Source organism: Somniosus microcephalus, unplaced genomic scaffold (genome assembly GCF_052327205.1).
Source record: "Somniosus microcephalus isolate GS21.2 unplaced genomic scaffold, FLI_Smic_1.0 unresolved_chr1, whole genome shotgun sequence".
Taxonomy (NCBI): Eukaryota; Metazoa; Chordata; class Chondrichthyes; order Squaliformes; family Somniosidae; genus Somniosus; species Somniosus microcephalus.
Window position 1 is genome coordinate 24,088,724 of NW_028225179.1, and position 5,265 is coordinate 24,093,988.

At 44.5% G+C, this 5,265-nt stretch overlaps 1 non-coding gene across 1 annotated transcript; it reads left to right on the forward strand.

Moving 5' to 3' along the window:
- Nucleotides 1-4,003: 4,003 nt before the first annotated feature.
- trnat-agu (transfer RNA threonine (anticodon AGU)) lies at nt 4,004-4,077 on the forward strand. The gene has a single exon. It is a non-coding gene; the product is annotated as a tRNA-Thr (tRNA).
- Nucleotides 4,078-5,265: the final 1,188 nt, after the last annotated feature.

Sequence of the window (5,265 nt, forward strand, 5' to 3'; positions counted from 1 at the left end):
TTAGAACCATCAGGGGTGATTGTTTGCCATAAAAAATTACTTTAATTGATTGTCTTTAAAGCGATGATATTTACAATGCAGTTTGCATTGACCTTTCTCCAAAGCCGCTGGAGATTGTTGGAGAATGATTTGGGCCCTGATCGATTGTTTGTTAGGCCGATTGGCACAAGTTTTGAGCGCAAGTCCAATATTACAAGTAGACAATAAAAGGGGCTCACGCGGGACCGTTCGCAAATTTCAATCTACAATCCCCAAAGCGAGATTCACACCTCTAGACTTAAGAGCCACTCAGTCTAGAATACAGACCCAAAAATGAAATGGATTTGTCATGTATTGTCCATTGCATTTTGACTGATTCAGGTAAGCAGAGTATTGGAGACAGCAGTTTTACATTCCCAATGCTCTGTCACGTGTGCCCGCAGTTCCATTCCCGTTCCAGGCCCTCTTTTTACTGTCGATGACGGGCCCGGAATGTGCTTGGAGAAGTATTAGAATCGCAGCACAGCCCTTCCCAATGTCGCTTCCTCTAAATCTCCGTCCAGGATTTTCACCAGTGCAAGATGCATCAGCTTGAGCTACTGTTTAATTTGTTCTTGGCATTAACTGTGCTGATCCTTTAACTTGTACCACTACACGGCATCTCCAAATTTGTCGATTGCATCTCGAGGGCATTTTTCATATGTAAACCTGCAACATCTGCTGCAGGAGAAAGATTCAATTTCAGCGGTTCCAACAACAATGAGTCGCTCGATATCAACATCGACCATTCTCACCTACATGCTACCGATGCAAATCTCTGCGCTCCTCTGCTTCAGTGATATCTTGTTTCGCAGCGATGGGCAGTTTACGCTCTCTGAGGCTGCAATCGCTGCTGTCTGCCGGCAGCGGGCGCTTGGAGAGAGCGGGGCCGGACATGTGGCCTGAACTTCGCTGCTGTCGCGGCCTCACTCACTCCGGGAGCTGGGGAACAGCAAACAAACTCATGGGTTTGTTGCCGCGTCAGAAATGCGGCTCCGAACTGTTGCTATTAACAGAGGCAGCGCTGCCGGATGCTGTAATTAACCCTCACACTTTCGGTATCTCCCGACAATGGCCTGTGAAGAAAAGCCCGCGAAAGTGAGTTTAAATACTCACTGAACCTCCGGTCTCACCGTTCTCGACACTGGCCTGTGAATAAAAGACCGCGAAAGTTAGTTTAAATACTCACTGAACCTTCGCTCTCACCACTCCCGACAATCTCCCTATCGCCGTATCCCTTGATGCCCTGACTCGGCAGAAATCTATCGACTTCTGCTTTGAATATACCCAATGACTGAGCCTCCACACCCCTCTGGGGTAAAGAATTCCAAAGATTTACCTTCCACTGTCTGAAGAAATGTCTTCTCATCTCAGTCCTGAATGGCCTGCCCTTTATCCTGAGACTGTGGCCCCTGGTTCTGGACTCCCCAGCCTTGGGAAACATCCTCCCAGCATCCACCCTATCAAGCCCCGTAATAATTTTGTATGCTTCAATGAGATCCCCTCTCATTCTTCGGAATTCAAGAGAATACAGGCCTAGTTTACTCAATCTACTCTTATACGACAGTCCTGCCATCTCAGGAATTAATCTCATAAAACTTCGTTGCACTCCCTCTATGATAAGTATATCCTTCCTCAGGAAAGGAGACCAAAATTGTACACAGTACTCCAGGTGTGGCCTCACCAAGGGCCTATATAATTGGAGTAAGACTTCTTTACTCCTTTACTCAAATCCTCTTGTAATGAAGGCCAGCATACCATTTGCCTTGCTAGTGGTTTGCTGCACTTGCACATTCACATGCAGTGACCCATATACAAGGACACCCAAGTCCCTATTAAGCATCTGCATTCCCCAATTTTTCACCATTTAGGAAATACTCTGCCTTTCTGTTTTTTCTACCAAAGTGGATAACATCACATTTATCCACATTATATTCCATCTGCCATGTTCTCGCCCACTCACTGAGCCTGTCGAGATCCCCTTGAAGCTTCTTCACATCCTTTTCACAGCGGACACTGCCACCTAGCTTTGTATCATCAGCAAATTTTGAAATGATACATTTAGTCCCCTCATCCAAATCATTGATATAGATTGTGAATAGCTGGGGCCCGAGCACCGATCCTTGTGGTGCCCCACTAGTCACAGCCTACCATCCTGAAAAAGACCCGTTTATTCCTACTCTTTGTTTTCTGTCTGTTAACCAGTCTAAAGCCCGTGTAGATTGGTGTTCGCTCTCAGCTTTTCCCATCGATGTGAAAATGAAACAGGAGGAGGCGAGGATTGCCTTGAACAGCAGAGCTGCTCACTGACTCTGTTTCTATTGCTGCAGGAGTTGTTCTGTTCCTCTAAAGATTCCCCACACCATTAAAACGCCTGTCTTAACTCACAGTCATTAAATGGGCGGTTTTATTATATTTTGGAGAGTTTCCATCAAATAGATTTCAATAAATCTGCAAGAAGACGAGGTTAGGACTGGAACTGATAAGATGTTGATCACAGAGTTAACATCAAAGACAGGCTCCGTGTCCAATGAGGCAGGAAACTGCGAAAAAGGAGGATGGGAATGAAGTAAGGCGGGATGAATGTGAGAAAGGGGGAAGGAGCTCTCGATTCCATCTTCTTTCCATTAGAGCTGTGTGAAACATTACTTTGAGAAAGTGGGAGAATTTTAACAAACAGGGAGAGAAAATATTGTCTAAGTTGGGGAGTAACATCTCCAGGCCACGTATCTTCCAACTGGATTAACAGTCCTGAGACTTTAACGACTCACCAACCTCGATCTAACATTATCCAAAAGGAGGCATCCAAAAATCCCTTTTATTTCAGTATTTCTGTTTCCAAACCGTATAAACAATCTTTAATAAAGTCCCTTTACCACATGTCCTGCCCGTGCTCCCAGATTGAGAATGTGGAAAATGTGGAGCAGGCTTCTGGAAGCAAACGGATTTACATATTGACCTCACAGCTTCGGCACTTCTGGGACTGAACTCCTGCTTTAAAGAATATAATTGCCGTTTTCTTACGATATACTGAACACAGGCTGATTTTCTGGCGGTTATTAGTTGAAGACTTGTGGAATGTCTCCAGGCCGAGGAAAGTGATTCTATTAAAATGTTAGAGCACGTCTGGGATTTGAATCCGGCACCTCTGGCATTTTAATTGATGTGAATTCCCAAAACATGAACCACACTCCGATAGCAAAGGGCTGCTAACCTTGCACTGCGTGTTTAATCTCGGCTATGATAATTTCGCACATTAAGGCAGATATTTTAGATCAGAGACAGCGTTAAATCTCATATATTGCTCAAATGCATCAATGTGTGAATATGACATTAAATGTGTTTCAATACAGTGAGGGGATTTAAAGCAGATTCGGGGCCAGTGGATTCCAAGGTGATGTTAACTGTGTCTCTCTTGCCTCCCTCTCCCCTGCTGCCGGTTTTTAAACCTTGTTTTAAATCTGCTGCTCTGCTGGGCCAGTGCATTCCACAGTCTCACAACCCTTTCTACAAATACCCTTTCACTGCTTGACTTCTCTGTTTATTAGTTATGAATCACCTTGAGGTGGAATGGTGGCGTTTGTGACATCAGATTAAAAGGCAGCCTATCGGAAACACTTTGGGGTCACAGTTTCTTTTGCACAGAATTGAAACTGAATCTTTCAAGATGGAATATTGTATTTGCTGCATCACAATAAACAATATCTTGTTATAACTGTTGGCTTAATAGTTCCCCAGTGTCTGAGGAAGAATTGTCTGATGCCCTCATTTATTTCATATAAGGCACAAACATAGGATAATCATTCAGAATCACCTCACAGATTGACACTGAGATAAATTAACCGGGAGATACAGACAGCAATGGGACACATGGCGGAATGGACAAGAGAGCTGGAGAAATAAGAAACGGCCTGAGTGTCCAGAAGACAGTGACTGGTAGCTGATAGACATCAGTAAGTAGAGGCGAGAAATTGCATTAGCATTTGGCCCCGTGGCTTAGCTGGTTAAAGCGTCTGTCTAGTAAACAGAAAATCCTGGGTTCGATTCCCAGCGCGGCCTTTCTTGATGAATCTCTAGGGGTGAGGTTCTTTTAATGTGAAAAGGCTCAAATTCTTTTAAATGTAACTGTGGCTGCACTAGTTCCCATTCTGCATGAAGGTCCAAGTCGTTGCGAGGCCTGGGTCGAATTTCACCGCTTCTGAATTTCTGATGGTGCTGATTTTGGATTCTTCACCAAAAATCCATGTTCCTTATGCAGTGCAGTGCGTTACTTTGTTGCGGTCAGAGCAGCGTTCCAGTTGTTGATGTGTGGCGCCATGCTCGTATAGTGATTAATGCTCTGCGTTTTGGCCGCAGCAACTTCGGTTCGAATTCAAAACATAACGCAGATTTTTCTTCTTTCCACAATTAATAGCCCTCTTTTACTTTCCCCCTTCAATTTCATTGTAATTTTCCTGCGGTATTACCTTAATCCAACATTCACTTTCAGCCACTTAAACCGCTAAGTGTGCTCTGCTACCACCGCTCTTCCTGGGCCACATGTCCCATACGCCTCAATCTGAGTTGGTGCTTTGAAACCAGTCGATACATTTAGACCTGTGGGACCTCTCAATAGGCAAGCTCTGCGAAAGCAGGGCCGACCTTTGGAACCAAAGCAGCCCGATTGTACAAGAAAATTCCTAGGCAAATGAAGCTTTAAACTTTACAAACAAATCGTTTTATTAACATAATATTTCAAGTTTTACAGAGAGAGACTTGTACAACCTCAGTGGTGCAACTCAAAACTCAGAATGGTCAATTCTTCTGCTTCGGGAGAGGGAGAGATGAATTATGTGTAGGTTTCCTCCTTGTTGTTTTCCTGGTCAGTCTTCCAGATCTCCACTCCGTTTGTCTGTCTCCAGGCCTGTCTCCTGGAATGTGTTGTGCTTTTCACTTTAGAATGGCTGCTGTTGTACCATTGCTGCTGACAGAAGCAAGCCTTCCAGTGACTCTCCATTCTCTCTCTCCCATGGTTACACAGACTGATGCTCCCGGTCAGCACCGAGTGTATGTGAAGGTTCCTCAGTGACTATCGAGGCCTCCTTACCTGGAGCTTCCAGACAGTCTGCAGAACACTTTTGGAATTCGGTCAGCAAACCTTCTTGAAGTAAGTGATCCAGGTCTCTCGGCAATCCTTTAGTTTCCGTAAAACCGGCACTGAAAATTCCAAAATCCTCCCAGAGGGAGCAGATTGAAGAAAATAAATTA